Genomic DNA, 21,480 nt, shown 5'->3' with positions numbered 1-21,480 from the left:
GGAAACACAAAATGACATGGCGGGAATAGGTCTAAATACATCCAAATAGTGATAAAAATTAATTGGGTAAGTTTGTTTTATAAAAGGTAAAATAGGTTGGATTTTAAGAATCCAGCCATGTGCAGCTTACTAGAGAAAGTTGAAACTATGATTACTCCAAGTTTGAAAACTTACTCCCAGCACCTACTAACAGAAAGCTACTAACAGCACCATCAATATCACACAAAACAGAATTTAAAGTCAGGAAGATTACAAGTTTAAAAAAGGGCATTTCACAAATAGAGCTACCCTACAACCCAGCAATTGCACTACTAAGTATTTACCCCAAAGACACAGATAAAGTGAAAAGAAGGGCCATATGCACCCCAATGTTCATAGCAGCAATGTCCACAATAGCCAAACTGTGGAAAGAGCCAAGATGCCCTTCAACAGATGAATGGATAAAGAAGATGTGGTTCATATATACAATGGAATATTACTCAGCCATCAGAAAAGATGAATACCCAACTTTTACATCAACATGGATGGGACTGGAGGAGATTATGCTAAGCGAAATAAGTCAAGCAGAGAAAGTCAATTATCATATGGTTTTACTCATGTGTGGATTATAAAGAATAACGTGAGGACCACAGGGGAAGGGAGGGAAAACTGAATGGGAAGAAATCAGAGAGGGAGACAAACCATGAGAGACTCTGGACTCTGGGAACCAAACTGAGGGTTACAGAGGGAGGGGGATGAGGGGATGGGGTAACTGGGTGATGGGTATTAAGGAGGGCACGTGTTCTGATGAGCACTGGGCGTTATATGCAACTAATGAATCATTGAACCCTATGTCAAAAACTAATGATGTACTACATGCTGGCTAACTGAACATAATAAAAAAGGACACCTCACATTGTTAAATAATTCACCGTGAAGATATAATAATCATGAACTTAAATGTTCCTAACATCATTTTGGAGTACATGAAAAATTGGTAAAATCACAAAAGGAAATTAGCAAATCCACATCTGAGAGGTCTGTTAAAGTCTCCCACTATGATGTACTATGAGTTACAAGAATACTTAATATAATTAACAAGTTTATTCTAATAGATATGCATAGAACTCATATTCAACAGAGAATACATAATTTTTTCATTTACTCAGTTAAAATTTACAAAAATCGGTCCTATAGAAGGCCACTAAGAAAATTACAATAAATTTTTTTAAAAGATATATAGAAATACATAGACCACTTCACTGAATATAGTATATTAAAACTAGAAATTTTTTTTAAAAGTTGAATCCAGGCATCTAGATATTTTAAATCACTTCTAAATAATTCATTGGTAAAGAAAATGTCAAAATTGAAATTTCAAATCGTTTAAAAAATAATAAAAATGAAAGCACCCATATCAGAACCTATATGTTTTGTTCGTGGACAGATATATACGTGGTTTTAAATGCATTACACATTAACCTAAGAAGCTAGGAAATAACTCAGATAAGCCCATAGAAAGTGGAAAGAAAAAATAAAAATAATAAAGGCAGAAATGGGTAAAATAGCAAACAACTCCATCTCTTCTACCTCCTACCTCATTTCTTCTCTTTCTTATAGCAAAACTCTTCAAAATAATCATCTAACTCTCACCGTCTCCAGTTTTTGTCCTCCATTTTTGTAAACCCTTCCAACCATCTTCAACACTCCACCAAAATTTATCTTGCTAAGGCTACCACTTGTACATTTCAACTTTAATTTTTTCTGACCCATCAGTAGGTTGATCATGTACTTTTGAGAGTAAAGGGGAGTGCTGTTAATTATTATACCTGAAAATAGACATAAATTGGGGCATATGGTCACCCCAACTATCAGCAGCATTTAGCTAGGATCAGTGCATGGCATAGAGCGCATTAAAAATAGTTACCTAATAGATGGCATTTATCAGCTCCCCAAACTCTCCCCCCTCCATTTTTCTTTTTGTTGCCAATTGAATATAATAAAAAACCTTCCCAAGATTAATCAAGGAAAAAAGAGAAGCCACAAAAAGCACATTAGGAATGAGTGGAAGTTATAGATGCTCATATGTAAAAGATAAAAGGAAGCTATGAGAATATAACAACTTTACACTAATTCACTGGAAAACCTAATCATATGTAAAAGATAAAAGGAAGCTATGAGAATATAACAACTTTACACTAATTCACTGGAAAATCTAGATGAAATGAATACACTCCCTGTAATACAAATGATTAAATTTGACCTAAGGTGGAATAGAAAACCTGAATAAATCAATCACTGTTTTAAAAAATATTTCTAAGGGGCACCTGGGTGGCTCAGTCAGTTAAGCATCTGACTCTTGGTTTCAGCTCAGATCATGATCTCTGGGTCATGGGGTCGAGCCCCGGGTGAGGCTCCACACTCAGCAGGGAGTCTGCTTGAGATTCTCTCTCCCTCTGTCCCTCCCCGCTGCTTGCTCTCTCTCTCTCTCTCAAAATAAATAAATCTTTTTAAAAAATAAATTAATTAAAAAATATTTCTCAGGGCGCCTGGGTGGCTCAGTTGGTTAAGCGACTGCCTTCGGCTCAGGTCATGATCCCGGAGTCCCGGAATCGAGTCCCGCATCAGGCTCCCTGCTCAGCGGGGAGCCTGCTTCTCCCTCTGACCCTCCCCCACTCATGTACTCTCTCTCTCTCTCTCTCATTCTCGCTCTCTAAAATAAATAAATAAATCTTTAAAAAAAAAAAAATATTTCTCAGGCGCCTGGGTGGCTCAGTTGGTTAAGCGACTGCCTTCGGCTCAGGTCATGATCCTGGAGTTCCTGGATCGAGTCCCGCATCGGGCTCCCTGCTTGGCAGGGAGTCTGCTTCTCCCTCTGACCCTCCCCCCTCTCATGTGCTCTCTCTCATTCTCTCTCTCTCAAATAAATAAATAAAATCTTAAAAAAAAAATATTTCTCAATCGCTTCCCGGCCTTTTGGCTAAGATCAAGTGTAGTATCTGTTCTTACCAGTTTAAAAAATATTTCTCGGGGCGCCTGGGTGGCTCAGTCGTTAAGCGTCTGCCTTCAGCTCAGGTCATGACCCCAGGGTCATGGGATCGAGCCCCACATCGGGCTCCATGCTCAGCGGGAAGCCTGCTTCTCCCTCTCCCACTCCCCCTGCTTCTGTTCCCTCTCTCACTGTCTCTCTCTGTCAAATAAATAAAATCTTAAAAAAAAAAAATATTTCTCAGCTGTGCTATGGGAAATTAAGAAAGTGACCCGCATACCTGATGGGGCCAATATAACAGGGCAGTAAGAAACTTCTTCCAAAAAAGTCAGAGAATTACATAGTAGAAAGAATATAGATTTTTTAATCAAAGAACCAGGTTTGGCTTAGTATTTCCTGATTTCAAATGATATTATAAAGCTATAGTAATCAAAATAATATAATATTAGCATGAAAAGAGGCACATAGATCAACAGAACAAAGAAGCCAAAAATACACTCATGCATACAGTGAGGTCAATTAATTAAAAACAAACGAGCCCACAATATACAATAAGGAAGGGAGAGTCTCTTCAACAAATGGTATTGCAAAAATTGGACAACCTCATGCAAAAGAATGAAACTGGATCCCTATCCTACACCATATGCAAAATTCAACTCAAAATGAATTAAGGACTTAAATTTAAGATCTGAAACCATGAAACTCCTAGAAGAAAACATCCAGTGCTAGGTGAAAAAAAAGACATTGCAAAGATCTTTTGGAGTTAACAAAAGTGAAAAAAAAGCTGGTGGCATTACATCAAACTAAAAATTAGCTTTGCTACAGCAGAAGAAACAATCAAAAAACAAAAAGTTAATTAGCAAATGATACATATGATGAAGTGTTAATGTCCAAAATATATAAAGAATTCACACAACTCAACAGCAAAAAACAATTTGATTTAAAAATAGGCAGAGGAACCAAATAGGTATTTTTCCAAAGAAGACATACAAATGGCCAAGAGATACATGAAAAAGTGCACAAGAGCACTAATCACTGGGGAAATGCAAATTAAAACCACAATAAATCACCTCACACCTGTTAGAATGGCTCTTCTCAAAAAGAAGAGAGATGACAAGTGTTGGCAAGGATGTGGGAAAAAGGGGACCCTTTAGCACTGCTGGTGAGAATGTAAATTGGTGCAGCTACTATGGATAACAGCATGGAGGTCCCTCAAAAAATTGAAAATAGAACTACCATATGATCCAGCAATCCTCCTTCTGGGTATATATCCAAAGGAAATGAAAATAGGATATCTAAGAGATACCTACATTTTCATGCTCATTACAGAATTATTCACAATTGCAAAGATATGGAAACAACCTAAGCGTCCATCAACAGATGAATGGATAAAGAAGATGTGGGAGATATATATATACACAAGGGAGTATTATTCAGCCATGAGAAAGAAGGAAATCCTGCCATTTGCAGCAACATGAATGGCATAACGCTAAGTGAATTAAGTTAGACAGAGAAAGACAAATACCACATGGCATCACTTGTGTGTGGAATCTAAAGAGAAAGCCAAACTCATAGGAACAGAAAGTAGAAATGTGGTTGCCAGGCCTGGGGCGGGGGGTGGTGCGGGCGGAGGAGAGAATAGGAAGAGGTGGTAAAAGGGTACAAACTTTTAACTTTAAAATGAGTAAGGATCTGGGGTGCCTGGCTGGCTCAGTTGGTAGAGCATGCAATTCTTGATCTCGGGGTCATGAGTTTGAGCCCCATGTTGGGTATAGAGGATTACTTAAAAATAAAATGTGTAAGTAAGTAAATAAATAAATGAGTACAGATCTAATGTACAACACAGTGAGTATAGTTGGTAACACTGTATTTTATAATTAAAATTTGCTAAGAGAGTAGAACTTAAGTGTTCTCACCAAATATATATGTGATTATAAAATATATACATAACATTATATATATATATATATATGTATACTACATGTAAAAACATGTGAGGTGATGATGTGTTAATTAACTAGATGGGAGAAATACTTTTACAATGTATACACATATATCAAATCATCACAATGTACACATTAAATATCTTAAAATTTTATGTGAAGTATAACTTAATAAATCTGAAAGAGAGAGAGAGAGGAAAAGACCAGGTTCAAACACTGGCTCAGCCTCTTCCCAGCTGTGTAACCTTGATATGTCACCTATTTTAATAGAGGCTACCCATCCAAGACAGCCTTCAGAGTCATGACATTATCCTACTGCCTTAGGCTGATGCCACTACTTTCCTGAGAAAGCAATAGGGAAAAAATGATCCAGGGGGTCCTAGCTTCATCAGTATGTATTCCTTTGGTTGTATTTTTATTTGTTTTGTGTTTTGAGGCTCCTATTTTGTGGGGCTCTGCTCCTAAGTTCCTCACCCAGTAGGCAGATTTTAATCAAAATTTACAGTGTATTAGGGACATACCACTCCAAAGCATCCCATACCATTTCAAAGCAATTTCAGCTCCCCTAATCTCACCTCTGATCTAGAACCCCCTAAGGAAAATGTGAGCAATAAAACAAGGTAAAACTAGAATATCCCTTCATCTAGCTCTCTCCCTAAATGCTGCCCATGATGCCTTCCCTTGCCAAGGCACCATTGCCTGTCTGTACCGAATACCCTTCTGTTTCCCTAAGAATCCTCAAATAGATGAATATATGCTGATACGGAAGCAACAAAGCCAATATTTCAACGGTTTCAGAAGCTGCCCCATTTTCAACCCTTAGCTCAAAAAAGGAAGCAATGAGATCAAGACCTTATAGTAACATAGGAATCTTTAAAAGGGTTGGGAGTTACTTACAAAGTTAGTAAGTGTATGAGAATTGTTAGTGAGAAAATAAACTGGTGCTTAGTGAGAAAATAAACTGGTGCAAATTCCTTGGAGTGCAGGGCAATTTGATATCTGTCATCGTTTACCAGCTGTGTGATGCTGAGCTTTATTTTCCTTCCTGGCAAAATGGAGCTCTAATACCTACCTCCTAGTTTTGTTTCAAAGATTAAATGTGATAGAGGGTCTTATACATAGTTTGTACTTAACAAGTATTACTTCCTACCTTAATCAACTTGGGCTGCCATAACACAATACCAAACACTGGGCAGCTTAAAGAACAGAAATGTTATTTCTCACAGTTCTGGAGGCTGAAGTCCAAGATCAAGGTGCCAGGAAGATAATTCATTCTAAGACTTCTTCTCTTAGGAAGAAGGGAGGACTGAAGATGGTGGGGGTGTTAGGGGGTGTAGACTGAGAGAGAGAGGGAGGGAGAGATGGAGGGGGAGAGGGGGGAAAGAGACTACTCACTGGTGTCTCTTTTTATAAGAGCACTAGTCTCATCACGAGGACCCCGCCCTCAAGATCTCATCCAACCCTAATTACCTCCAAAAGACCCCACCTTTATTTTTGTTTAAAGATTTTATTTATTTATTTGACAGAGAGAGATAGTGAGAGAGAGAGAGAGCACAAGCAGGGGGAGCAGCAGGCAGGCAGAGGGCGAGGGAGAAGTAGGCTCCCGGCTGAACAAGGAGTCCAATGTGGGGCTCGATCCCAGGACCCTGGGATCAGGACCTGAGCCGAAGGCAGCCGCTTAACCAACTGAGCCAACCAGGCGCCCCAAGTCCCCACCTTTAAATATCATCCCTTTGGGGGTTAAGACTGCAACAAATGAATTCGGAGGAGACACAAACATTTCATCCATAGCATCACCACCTGTGGAAGGAGAATTTTAAGAAAGAGAAAGATACTTGCTTAGACTTTGGTTTCTATTAAAACACTAATAAGAAATTTATTCCAGGATATCAGGTTTAAGCTGGGATTTCATTTTTAAGTTGGAAAATATATTCTAGAGTTTTCTTTTTATGCCCTGAGGCAGGAACAGTATCATCCTACCAAGCATATAGCAGGCTTATCATCTCTCTCAGGAGGTATGGGAAGGAACTATTTCCTCTGATCCATTTCAGAGACAAGAAGAAGTTCAGGGATAGGGCACAAAGCGTAGTGGGCCTTGGCCACAGGACAGTTCCTATAATGCTTAACTAAAATTTATCTTAGGCTTCCTTGGCAAACTATTCAGGAGGTGGACACATACCAGAGATCCTGCACACACCTGCCTTTATTCTGATCTGAATTCAGTCACCTAGTAATAATGAGAATTTTCCATTAGAATGACTTACTTTAATCCCCAAATTCTAACTTTAAACCTTGCTAGGCTAAGCAAAAAAAGCCAGACACAAAAGAGTACCTGCTGTGTTTCCATTAATATGAAGTTCTAAAACAGGTAAAACTAATCTTTGATGCTGGAAATCAGGACGGTAGTTGCCTCAAGAAGGGCAGGAATTGAGTTAGAAGGGTCACCAGGGAACTTTCTGGAGTAATGGAAATATTCTATAGCTTGAGGGCTTACACATTTGTCAAAACTCACCAAACTGCACTTAAGATTGGCTCATTTCACTGTAAATAACACCTCAGTTATAAAAAGTGAATATATGAATGTAGGCTCTTTTGTATCAAGTGGAATGTAATTATGAAAATTATGTGCATTTTTCCTTGGAAAGATCTGTCAGAAATCTAGATTCATGTTTTTATATAGTCTTCAGTAGCAAACAGGAGTATGGATGGGATAGAAGACATATGTTCCTCAGGAATTCTCCTGCATTTCTGTAGCCATCCGTAAAATTGCAGTTCTCGCTGGGAAGGGAGGGACAGTGGAAATTAACACTTTTTAATGGGATATATTGGAGTTACCAGGCTGTTTTTCTAGTGTAGATATGGGCTATCTCCCCACTTCACCCCCAAAGATTCTCTTATGATGTTCCCCCCACTTTAAGAACCATTCCAGAGTGTGCCACTCTTATTAATGGGAATGTTGTACCCCTCAGGGATGTTTCGTAAAAGTCATTGATTCTATGAGGTTGGGTCATTCAGGTAGACCAACCTCTGCCTCCCTTTCTTACTGCCATCTACCAACTTCTCAGGTACTCCTCTTCATTAACTGACAATGATAGGACCTGCATCTTTCTCTCTACCCCAGTTACTATCATAATTCTGGATGATATCAAGGTTCATGTAAATGAGCCATCCAGAAACACAGACTTGGACCTCCATTATTCCAGTAGCCATCACCTCTACTCTACATGGCTAAGCCATGCTTGGAATCTTACTATCATCTGGAGCTGCACCAGATCAGAAATTCTGAATTCCATTATTCCACTATGGGCCTAAACAGCTCATCCTTCTACTTCTCTTGTGCCTTCATTCCCATTAAACCTACTTTTTGACTGCATAGACCTCCAGTTCTTTAACCCCACAATTTTTTCCCAGTCTATGAGGAACTTCTAAAGCTTCCTTGCCAACCTAATCTGTAATAACATGATTGGTTGTCTCAATTATTCTTTGCCAGTATCTTTGACACATTTTGTTAATATAGTTTCCCTGCTATGGCAACGGTACAGTTAATCTCCATCCCAAGATCGACGCAACATTACTGCTTATATATCTCCTTATTATTGTGCGCACATGTCTCTTAGCAACACCTATTGACCCTTTTACTTGCTTTTGGTCAGACTGCTCTCCAACCTCCTGAACAGTTATTCCAAACATCTGCCAATCTCCTCAAAACCCTCAGCAGATCACCTAGGCTCCTATGTCATGGAGAAATTGAAATCATCAAGCTTACTCTCCATTTGCTTCTTGCTTTTAGTCAGCAGTTTTAATGTATTTTCTAGTTCACATTCTCATTCATATCTATACCCTTGGCTCCTTTCCCAAAGTCTAAGAACATAAGGTAAACCTTAAGGTATCACAAAGTCAGTGCCTAAACTTAACTCACCCCCTTCTGACTCCTTTGGCACTTTATCAATCATCTTCTTTTTGTTCAAATATCAATCTCTTTCTTCTCACTTGTTCCTTCTCTTCGGCCTATAAACATGCTCATGTCAGGCCCATAACAAAAACAAGTCATCTGAACCCCAGGATTTGGTCTAGCTACTGTTTATCTTATCATCACCATCTTATTAAGATTGTATTTGCTTAGTATAACAATGGCTCTAATTGGTAAATCTTGTGGGTATTTTAAACCCCAATTTAAATGGACCATAGAGAAACATTAACTGACCATCCTAAAAAAACACTCCAAAATCATAAAAGCCAATAAACAAGGTTAGCAAGGTTACAGGACACAAGGTCAACATACAAAAATCAATTAGTTTAGAGATATCACCTTACACCTGTCACAATGGCTAAAATCAAAAGACAAGAAATAAGTGTTGGTGAGGATGTGGAGAAAAAGGAACTCTTGTGCACTGTTGATAGGAATGTAAATTGGTACAGCCACTGTGGAAAACAGTGTGGATGTTCCTCAAAAATTTTTTTAAAAAATACCATATGATCCAATTACAGAATACTTACCCAAAGAAAATGAAAACACTAATTTGAAAAGATACATGCACCCCTATTTTATTGTAGCATTATTTACAATAGCCAAGATATGGAAGCAACCTAAGTGTCCATCAATAGATAAACAGATAAAGAAGATGTAGTGCACACACACACACACACATATACATATATATACATATACAATGGACTATTACACATCCATAAAAAAGGATGATATCTTGCCATTTGAGACAACATAGATTGACCTAGAGGATATTATGCTAAGTGAAATAATTCAGACAAAGACAAATACCATATTATTTCACTCATATGTGGAATCTAAAAAACAAAACAAATGAATAAACAAAAAGGCAGAATCAGACCTATAAATACAGAGAACTGATGGTCCCCAGAGAGAAGGAGGGGTGGGAGGATGGGCAAAATGGATGAGGGGACTGGGAAATACTGACTTCCAGTTATGGAATTAATAAGTCATGGAAAAGGCACAGCACAGGAAATATAGTCAGTGATATTATAATAGCACTGTATGGTGATAGATGGTAGCTACGCTTATGGTGAGCATAGCATAATGTTTAGAGATGCTGAATCACTATGTTGCACACCTGAAACTAATGTAACATCGTGTATCAACTATACTCAAATAAAACAATTGAAATAAAAAACAATTATTTTATTTCTATACAGGAGCAATGCACAATCCAAAAATGAAATTTAGAAAACAGTCCCACTTAGAGTATAAATATTTAGGAATAAATTTAACAAAAGAAGTATATTTGTAAACTTAAAATTATAAAACATTGAAAGAAATTAAAGAAGACTTAAGTAAATGGAAAGACATCTGATATTTAAGAATTGGAAGACAGTATTAATTTTTTTAAAGATTTTATTTACTTATTTGACAGAGAGAGAGACAGCGAGAGAGGGAACACAAGCAAGGGGAGTGGGAGAGGGAGAAGCAGGCTTCCTGCAGAGCAGGAAGCCTGATGTGGGACTCGATCCCGGGACCCTGGGATCATGACCTGAGCCAAAGTCAGACACTCAATGACTGAGCCACCCAGGTGCCCTGGAAGATAGTATTATTAAGATAGCAAAACTCCCCAAATTTATCTAAAGATTCAATGCAGTCCATTTCAAAACCCCAGCTGGCTTCTTTCAAAAAATGACAAGATGACCCTAAAATTTATATGGAAATGCAAGGAAAGCAGAATAAACAAACTAAACTTAAAAAAGAATAGTGGGTTTGAAGGACTTACATTTCCCAATTTCAAAACTTACTACAAAGCTACTGTAAACAAAACAGTGTCGTACTGGCATAAGAGTAAACATATAGATAGAGAGTAGAATTGAAAGTCCAGAAATAAACTCTCACATTTATGGTCAAATGACTTTTGACAAGGATGCCAAGAGATTCAATGGGAAAGAATCGTCTTTTCAATAAATGGCGCTGATATAACTGCATATGCAAATGCAAAAAAATGAAGTTGAAACTTCAGGTTTCAGCCCTACTTATAGACAGCTTGGAAGTCATCAGTCCCAATCTTATATGAAAAAACTGAACAAACTAAAAATTAATGACTTTTCTTGGACTCATAAGTGAGCTGAGGTTGGGGGGCTAGCCACCCCAAAATCTGGACAAAGAATGGAATCCAGGGACACCTCCGTGGCTCAGTCAGTTAAGTATCCCACTCTTGATCTCAGTCCAGGTCTTGATCTCAGGGTCATGGGTTCAAGCCCTGGATTGGGCTCCCTGCTGGGCATGGAGCCTACTTAAAAAAATAATAGTAAAATAATGGAATCCAGAGAGTCACTGAGATCTGCTTACTTGGAGCACTGAAGCCATGCATTGATAGGAACACTTTGTGGTAATTTCAACAAATTGCTGGAGCTGAGTGTGGACTACTATGAGAGAAAGAGACTCCTGGAGTCTGTGCTCTTGGGGGTCTCTCTCGCTTTCATGGGCTTTACTTCTCAGAACCCCACCAGGTGAAGAGCCAAGAAAGGTAATCTCATAGCTCTGACATGTGATGAAGAAATTTTCTTTTTTTTTTTTTTAGTAAAGCCAGAATTTCTTCCATAACGAAGTCCTACTGTCCAGGGGAAAGATTTTACCAGAGTCTTATTCTACCTGGGAGAAGTACACTGCCTTGATTCTAGTTACCTCTACCTTTCCTGTCTTACTTAAGGGGTGGGGGGAGTCTAAGAAACACTTGTGAGGGTCACATCCCAGGGATCCAGGCACACTAAAACACTGAGGTTTAACCCTACAATTACAGAATGCTACTCCTTTCCAAAACCTCACCACCACAAACACAGACTCTAAGGAAGAGGAATCCCAGGACAACCAGGGAGACAAAAACAAAGACACTACAGAAATTTGAAGCTTCTGGCACCTACAGCTACAGCAAACATTAAACACAGCCCAACTCATAGTAGACCTACTTGGCTTCATTTATTTTAGTCATTCATAAATTTACTCAGCCTATCATAAACTCTTTTATTGAACATGTGATTGGTTACATGGCAAAACATGCCTAAACTCTCTAATACTTTTCACATTATATAAATAACTGTATTATCATATCATTTTAATCTCTGCCTACCTTATTGCCCCAATTTTAGTTGAAGTCCATTAAGGACAACATCTGTGTTTTACTTTTCTGTACCTTCTATGGGTAGGCTAACACAGTGATGAGTGAGTGAGTGCATGGATAAATGAATGAATGAATCAGCATAAGACTGTCTTTGGAGTGACAAGGGAGTCCTTGGAGGGAGGTACTGCAGTTCTGGTTTTTATTGCTCTGATAGAACTTTCTTGGTCCCGGACATCCGCCTCCAGGGAAGGAGTGTGGTACAGTGGGGAATGGTCTAAAGTCTGGAAGCCTGGTTTCTAGAGCTGAATGTGCCATTCGGTGGCTATGTGGCCTTGGAGAGCTCAACTCTGGGCTTTTTTGCAGATCTGTAAAATAAACATTCCTTTTCTTTTTTTAAAGATTTTATTTATTTATTTGAGCGAGAGAATGAGATAGAGAGAGCATGAGAGGGGGGAGGGTCAGAGGGAGAAGCAGACTCCCCGCCGAGCAGGGAGCCTGATGCGGGACTCGATCCCGGGACTCCAGGATCATGACCTGAGCCGAAGGCAGTCGCTTAACCAACTGAGCCACCCAGGCGCCCCGGCAGTTAGGTTTTTAATGAGCAGAAATATCTGTGAGATCATTAAATAGCATGCATTTAAATTAGTTTGCACCAATATCTCTATTATGCTAATAGTAATAATAATAAATCCCTACCATTATTTGCATATCACATTTAAGATAAAATCTAGAATAACTTTTTTTTTAATTTTTTTTTTAAGATTTTATTTATTTATTTGAGAGAGACAATGAGATAGAGAGAGCATGAGAGGGGGGAGGGTCAGAGGGAGAAGCAGACTCCCCGCTGAGCAGGGAGCCCGATGCGGGACTCGATCCCGGGACTCCAGGATCATGACCTGAGCCGAAGGCAGTCGCCCAACCGACTGAGCCACCCAGGCGCCCCTAAAATAAACAGTCCTTTTTTTTTTTTTTTAAGATTTTATTTATTTATTTGAGAGAGATAATGAGATAGAGAGAGCATGAGAGGGGGGAGGGTCAGAGGGAGAAGCAGACTCCCTGCCGAGCAGGGAGCCCGATGCGGGACTCGATCCCGGGACTCCAGGATCGTGACCTGAGCCGAAGGCAGTCGCCCAACCGACTGAGCCGCCCAGGCGCCCTAAAATAAACAGTCCTTTCAGTTCTATCATCCCAAGATTCGTGAAGCCACTGGTCCTTATTAAAATGAAAAAAAATTCCAAAATAAACTCTGAATATAGGAAATGAATCTCTCTTCTCATATCCTCTAACAGCTAGGACTTATTAAATGCCTGCTATATTCACGCACTGTTTTAACTGCATCACCTGTATTAACTTATTTATTCCTATGAGATAAAACTATTTTATCCCTCTTTCACATGTGAAGCACAGAACGGTTATGTGACTTACACAGCTCGTAGCAGAATTAACTTCAGATCCAGGCAGTCTGGCGCCGGTAGCTGTGCTCTTGATCCTAATGTTTCTGCCATGCCCAAGGGTAGCACCAGTCTTCTGCCCTTGGAACCAATGGCCTCTTCCATCGCCACATAGTTCATTTGAAAGACTAAACTCTTGCCTTTATGGAAAGTGATCATTCACAATGATGCTGTGAGGGAACACCATTCCCAGGAGAGGAAAGACATATTTACTAATGCCCTCATTTGGGCCAAGAGCCTTTGTTTTATTTGATATTACCGGTCCTCGATTGGGAAATCAACTTGTGGAGAGGCTTTTGACCTGACTTTTGGACAGAATGCCATTCTTTTCCCAAAACCATATCAAACACGAGGTTGAAAGGTGAGTCCTTTCATTGCAACATCACCTATCTTCCTCCTGCTGAGACGGTTCTGTTTGATTCAATGTCAGAGAAGGCTTCCTCTATCAGTTCTTCCACAGGAACTGGACTTAGGAAGCTACAATGACACCATTTCCTCCCATCCCGTGGCTCAGCTCAGAAGTATTTCAGCCACAAGAGACTTACTGAGATGCTTAAACAGTCTTTTTAAATGGGGTCTTTAAACGGGGTCTGGAAGAATAAGTAAACAGGAACTTTCCATCATATGAAACATGTACTTTGAATCCAACAAAGTATACAGAGTAACAGGTAAGATAAAGGTAACTCTAGAACTAACAAAGATTGAGGTCAACATTCAGTGTTGCTGGGCCTTCTTCCTGTTATTCCAACCACATACTTCCCCTTCATTCCTCTTTCCAGTCCTTCCCTTTTCTCCCCTCAATTCATCTCCCCACCTGTCTTTTCCTTTCCAAGTACCCAGAGGACTGTGTTATTGTCACATTTTCCCCTCCTAGGGCATTGAGGAAAAGAGCCTCATATAGGTGCGTACAAAAAAACCCTGAATATCTACATATGGATAGCATATACTTACACTTTGAGTTTTTTAATCCATATAATCATTCATGCATGCATTCAACAGATGATGATTCAGTACCTGCTCAGTCTTAACTCTCTTATCCTACCTCCTCATACGCATGTGTATATATCTTAGGACAGATGTATGTGTTTCCCCAAGGACATTGGATTTAGCTGGAGAGGCCCAAGGTAGCAGAAATTGGGGCATATTCTCAATAGTTTACCACTGATCATAGATTCAGGGTTTGGCAGAAGCCAGGTCTACAAATTACAGCCTTGAAAAAACAGCTGTTTGGGAAAACTAGCAGAAGCAAAGATCTTCCTGTCTGGTGCTTTTAATGTTTTTCTGGAACTTTCTTTTGGAGCTCTGGGAAAAGCTCAAGTACAGGGAAGAACCAAACAGTGTCCCTCTGTCAGTACCTTTTATCTGTTCACTGAAGAAGCCCTACAAGCTTGGGAAACATTTCCAGTGTCACCCCTTCGACCAATGGCTCATAGACTATCATAGACATGAGATTATACATGAAGTATAATCATACCTTATAAAAGATATGGCTTTTGACCAACCTTATTATACTCTTCTTTTTATCAGGTATTCATGGAGCACCTCCTGAGCATCCAGCCTGATGTTAGGTGCATTCCTGGTCCATTGGGCACTTACAACTAAGTTGGAAAGGCTAGACAGACACAAATCAGATAATAGACGCAGCGTGATAAAGTGGAAACAGCCCTTGATTTGGAATCTTAAGTCTGGATATGGCTTTTAACTTCACCATTTGTTAGCAGTGAAATACAGTTAAACCTACTCCAGAACTGTTATAAGTATTTGCTTTGTATGTCATATAAACTATGTATGAAGAGAGAATATTTTTATGGTTTTTAGAGAAGAATGCAAAGCAGGGTAGCGCTCCTTGTCAAGTTTACTACAATCCCACGAGGTAAGCCAGTGTTTTGCAAACAAAAAGTAGCCACCCATTGGTGGATCATGAAATCAGTTCAGTGGGTGGTGACCAGCATTTTTTTTTAATGAAATGGAACAGAAAAGAAAATATCAGAGTGTACCACATGATGTAGTAAGGATAAGTTTTGTTTCAGGTCACTTTTGTCTCTATTACATATATTTGTGTTTACTGTATTGTGATGAGAAAAGAATTTCTCAGTATGGGTCACTTCCAAAAAGTCTGCAAAATGCTGAGAAGACTGCATGCCCTCTCCACACCAATTTTCATAAAACTATTTGGATTCAGCCTTGTTTCCTCTCTAATAACCAACAGTTGGATTTCTAACTCACTCAATCCAGTCATTCTTGATTTCTGTACTTGCTCAGGCCCGTGGAGCAGCACCTATAGACATTCTGTGCTCAAGGATCTAACTAGGGAAGGAGAATGACCAGAAACAACTGGAGACTACTGAGAATATTTAAATGCCACATGGGTATCAATTCCTCTTCAGTAACAGGAGGTCACAAAAGAGGAGTGGAGCTGAGATATTAGGGGAGATTTCTAAGAGGTCCACTGAAAGCCAACCCTAGAGTAGGAATAAGATTTGGCTCACAGAATAACAAAAGAAAAGGAACAACAAAAGAGTAGAGGACAGAGCCTGAGACAAGTCGGGGAGAGCACAGTCTGTCTAAACGGTCTGCCTGAGCTACCGTGTAGAGCCATTCTCTCCCTCTTGAGTCTTTGTTTGCCTGGTTGACCCCATAGCTTTGGGTCTCTGTCCCCCATATCTCTCTCTCTCTCTCTCTCTCTCTCTCTCTCACACACACACACACACACACACACACACACGAAGCAGTCATAATCCTCCCCTCACCCTGAAAAGGACCTGATTCTAAAGCTGGAGCATGGAATAAATGTGAGGCCACTTGCTGTATTCTTTCTACAGCACAAATTCCCTGCCAAGAGGATTGGTTCCGGACCTGTGCCTCAGTGCACTGCTTCTCTGACTCATTTCAGAGATCCTTCATGATACAGGAACAGTTAACTGTACTATTTATTGGAGGACAGTGATATTCTAACAATCTAACATCATCGGCAAAGAGCCAAAGACAGGATCAGCCTGATAGCAGTGACCTTACTCATGACTTGCCCAGTTGGTCAAGTTGGGGGTGCTTTGCATTTGATTTTCACCCCCCCACCAGCACTCGCACTGCTACCCAGCCTTCCCAGTCTTCTTGGAATCCTTCTCCCCTGAACAGACAGACAAGAGACAGTGGTGGGAGAGCACTAGACCTCAGACACGAGAACACTGAGCTTCCAGGAGGTTTTCTACTGGTGCTCTGGAGCTCCCTGTGGATGAGAGCACCAACCCCAACCCCTAGTAAATTATTTATTCCCAAAGTATCTGAAAATCTACTCCAGGTCAGTCACTGAACTAAAAAGTTTAAAGGTACAGAGATGAGTATGAACCTGATCCTCTAGTTGTCATGGTTAAGTATCTTAACTAAGGAGTTGTTGGGGGTCTGTGGATGGGTGTCAGAGGTTTCAGTTATGTGCAAAATTTGCTGAACATATCTAGGTTTTCACAGTAAGAAGATACTAGTTCTTATCAGCAAAGGGCTCTGTGTCCCCCCAAATTTTTTAAATGATTAGTTTTCTCAACTATAGTTGTTACATATTCTTATATTAATAGCAGTAGTCCTGTAACCCTGGACAAAAAGCAGGGGAGGGTGCTTTTGAGTAACAGGAGTTGGCCTCTATCTGGTTTACTGTTCCAACCTCTACTTGTTAAGTTGGTCAGTTATCAGACTCTAGTGATAGGGTATCACTGCCTCCATGGAAATATGTATCCTGTGGAAGATTAATTAGGAGTGCTCTGACCAAACCTAAGGGCTGACCCTCATTTTCTGTAGAAAATATCATATGTCACTAGTCCCTGTGACATTTATGCAAGCATTCCAGTCTGTCTCCTACCGGAGCAAGCATGTTCAAAACAAGTAAACTTGAAGGCAATCAATTTGTTGTGCAATGTAGCCAATCTCACTATTTCTGTCATCATTGTGAAGAGTGTGGACTGCCCCATGGTGGACTCTGTCACTAAGATTGCTGTTGTTGGAAAATATGGAGACAAAGGACTAGGTGGGCTGTGTCATATCAAGTGGGGCCATGACATTTCCTTTTGAGTTTGCTTCTTGCAATTCAGAGTCCCATTTGACTGTTATTTGATGGCGTTGTGTATATACAATCTGATTTTTAAGAATTTGAATCTAAGCAAATCTAAAATTTATTCTTTGAAAGTGGATATTTCTTTTTGCTTTTGTTGTGGGAGAGGCATTTTTTTTCCTTCATTTTTTTTTTCTTCATTGCTGAGGATCTGAGGGGAAAGTTTACCTGTAGGTAATGTCCTTTAAATTACTGAAGAACTTTTACACAGTTGTATAAGCTAAATCCAGGTGTTTTACTCAGAAGATTAACTGTGGCCTAATTTCACAGCTGTAGCTTTCTTGAGTTCAAAGAAGGTTAATTCCATACCTAAATTGGGATGCTTCTTTCTCTTTGTAGGAAAATACCTAATTATTTAGAGTAATAAGTTTCTTACAGATAATTAATACTAGCAAAATTAATTCATTCTCTTTTTAAAGCATTGGTCTGACAATAAGTGAAAAATTTAGGCTGAAAAAAACATAAGTTGTCCTCTATTTTTTCCAATATTCTAAATCAATAACTATCTCTACCATAATTCGGTCATTACTGATAGAATAATAAAGAGTAGGAAAAGTTAACAGTTAACTACACTATGACACTTCAGTTATATAAAATTGATTTTGGAGAGCTGGATAAAAGTTATATAAAATAAGTTCTGGCTGGCTGCTAAAATAATAGAAAATAATATCAGGCAGCTTTATAACCAGTGAAAATCTAACATGATAATGTAAAAATATCCACTTAGTTTATGATGCTGCATCTCAAATATACACTTAGATGATAATGGGAAAGCTGATTAAAGTTGACCCAGTGACATTTCTCAGATAGCTGAGAAATGAGAAATATATTCTCCCCTTCACTGCTTTATGTTTCATGGGTATAAATTGATAAGTTCTTTTGCTAAAGAAGTGAGCCGTAGTCCATGTACTAGGGTGTTTATATTTCCAATTCTAAACTACTCTTTTTTCCAAAATTGTGAAGAATTTTACTAGAATGAAAATTATATCTCATTACTGAAATCATAAGAATGAATTAAAATGTGGACTCTGTTTTTGCTCAAGGTAGAACAATACTTTATTAAGTGTATAGCCAGAAGGAATTCCATATAGCACAAAGGAAGAACATTCTCCATGTCAAGTCTGACCAGACAGATAGTAGAAATGACTAAAAACCATCTACTGCAGCAAAGTAGTATGGATTTTTTTCCTTCTTTATTCAGTAATTTTTTTGAGAGTTGTGAATGAAGTGTGTGTGTGTGTCTGTGTGTGCAAACAGAACCTCTAAAAAGTGAACTGTAAACAATTCTGCAATAGAAATTATCTTTGTTGATCTTTTATTTTTTTTTAAGATTTATTTATTTATTTGAGAGAGAGAGAAAGCACAAATGAGGAGAGGGGCAGGGAGAGAGGGAAGGAAAGAATCTCAAGCAGACTCCACACTGAGTGTGGAGTCCAATGAGGGGCTCCATCTCACCACCTTGAGATCATGACCTGAGCTGAAGTTAAGAGTCAGATGCTTAACAGACTGAGGCAAGCAGGCACCCTTCCTTACTGATCTTTTAAAATGCATGCCTACTTTCTTAAAATGTCCAATGTCCTTGTCAAATCCAATTGAGCCTCCAGAAGCATTCCTATTAACATTGTGCTTAATTCAAAAGATGATCTTTCCACGGAACAATGAAAACTACCTTGGAGGAAAAACCGTCTTGTTTGTCACATCTCATAGGCAACTGAGACTTGGAAAGAAGACAAATTGTGAATGATAGATGAGAAATAATAAGTTATGAATCTCCATCAATCAAGACACGTGATTGGATATTGGCCACCAAATATAGAGATAGCTCCTTCCCGTACTCAAGATACAGAAGAAGGAAGAGATTTGTTCAACAAATTCATTAACTTTTCATTCATTGAACAAACACATCATATTTGAGATGGTTGCAAAATGCACAGATGCCAAGGGGATTTCCCAGAGCCCTTAAGGTCTCCAGGAAAGTTTATTTATTTCACCTTACAGTCTCATCAAAGCTCTAAAGAGCTTTAACAGCTATAACTGGACAGAGGGGTCCACCTCTGTGTTTTCTCAGTCAATAAAAATTTGTTGAACATTTGCTATGTTCCAGGTACTTTCTGTGACTCATAGGTCCACAAACTTTTTCTAAAACCATTCATGCCTTCTTGTGTCAAAAAATAAATATAAGATACACACTATAACATATATGCTTCTGGGTGTTTGATCACAATGAGGCTCACTTGACGCAATTGGTGTCTACTCCTTGTCTCCCTACATAAGAGTAAATTCTGAACAAGGTTTACACTCTCGTCTCCACCTTCCAAGCCACACCATCACCATCTTACCCATCATCACTCTTCAAACTGTATTTTATTTATTTATTAATGATAATACTTAAACCCGATGTAAAATACATATATATAATACTATATATATACATAAATATACCTATGTATATATATACCTATACATATATAGGTTCCTATAGGTTCAATTTCTCTGAAGAACTCTGACTAATAAAAAGGTCATATGCATATGCAAGCATACATTTGTATGTTGTAGCTACCTTGTACACGTGTACATAGTTTCGCACAGGTAACACACTATAACCATTCTTTTCATCTGTTTTTCACCTAACAGTGTATCTTGGAGACTGTTCTATATCTGTGCACATGTAGAACTGCATAGTTTCCCATTGTATATTTGTTTAGTAATTTCTTTTTAAGATTTTATTTATTTACCCATTTGTGGGTGCGTGTGTGAGAGAGAGAGAGAGAGAGCATGAAGTAAAGGAGCAGAGGGAAAGGGACAGACTCCGTGCTGAGTACAGCACCCAACATGGGGCTTGATCTCACGGCCCTGAGAGCATGACCTGAGCCAAAATCAAGAGTCAGATGCTTAACCGACTGAGCCACCAGGTGCCCCTGTTCAGTAATTTATTGAATTATTCTCCTATGGAGGGACATTTAATATGTTTCTAAACTTTGCTATTACAAACAATGTTGTGAGAATATCTTTGTACACGTGTCGTTTTATAGATGTAGGTATATTACATACACCTACAGATACATTATTGAATCTAAAACAAGTGCTTACAGGTAGAATTTCTGGGACTCAAGGTATGTACATCTTACATTTTGTTTGGTCTTGCCATACCGTCCTCCACAGAACTTGGATGGATTTTCAGCTCTCCCATCAATAACAGCAGAGTGTGTTTTCAAAATTATTTTGTCTTTGCTAGCCTGACAGGAGAAAACATGAATCTTAGTGTAATTACGATTATATTTTTCTTATTATAAGAAATAAAGAGCATCTTCTTATATGTTTAAGAATGATATCCTTTCCTGTGAACTGTTTATATGCTTTGCCATATTTCTGTTGGTGTGGAAAGAATAGCTTTTTGTAATAGTCATTACTGTGTGCCTAGGAAGTAGTCCCAAGATATATAAATGTTTTAATGTTAAACTGGAAGTTGACAACGGTCACTTGGACAAATTATCATTAGAATATCAAAGATAGGGACCCTGATGAGGCATATGAAGTGCAAGAACTATCAGGTGGTGATCTACGTCTTATGTTATAACTATAATACGAGGGTAAAATATCAGCCAAACCATTCCAAGTTGGAGTAATTTCTGTCCTCCTTAGAACTCTCATTAAATCTATTAAAGAGTATTCTAAGGTTAAATAATTCATAATTAGAATTCATGGTTTTGTGACTTGTTATGTAGGGGAATACTTTCCCAATTTCAATGAAAGAGTAAATAATCATTGATGACAAATGCATCTAGTTTTCTCCTAATCTTGTCAGTTGTTCCAAAGCTCCTTAAAGCTGTGATTCTCCCAGATACAGCCATTTAAAAAAGAAAGAAAAAGAACTTTTAGACCTTGGGTAAGTCTCTTAGTTTCTAAGGATCTTTTTATCTCACTCCAAAGTCTAGGGAAT

At 38.8% G+C, this 21,480-nt stretch overlaps 1 non-coding gene across 1 annotated transcript; it reads left to right on the top strand.

Annotated features, from left to right (window-relative positions):
* Positions 1–2,939: 2,939 nt before the first annotated feature.
* On the top strand, positions 2,940–3,126 carry LOC123852244 (U2 spliceosomal RNA). The gene has a single exon (XR_006792847.1). It is a non-coding gene; the product is annotated as a U2 spliceosomal RNA (small nuclear RNA).
* The last annotated feature ends 18,354 nt before the right edge of the window (positions 3,127–21,480 follow it).

The sequence above is a fragment of the Mirounga angustirostris genome, unplaced genomic scaffold (assembly GCF_029215605.1).
Source record: "Mirounga angustirostris isolate CCGP_5_RB_7025 unplaced genomic scaffold, mMirAng1.0.hap1 SCAF_10, whole genome shotgun sequence".
In the NCBI taxonomy this organism is placed as follows: Eukaryota; Metazoa; Chordata; class Mammalia; order Carnivora; family Phocidae; genus Mirounga; species Mirounga angustirostris.
This window is presented reverse-complemented; position numbering and strand designations above follow the sequence as displayed.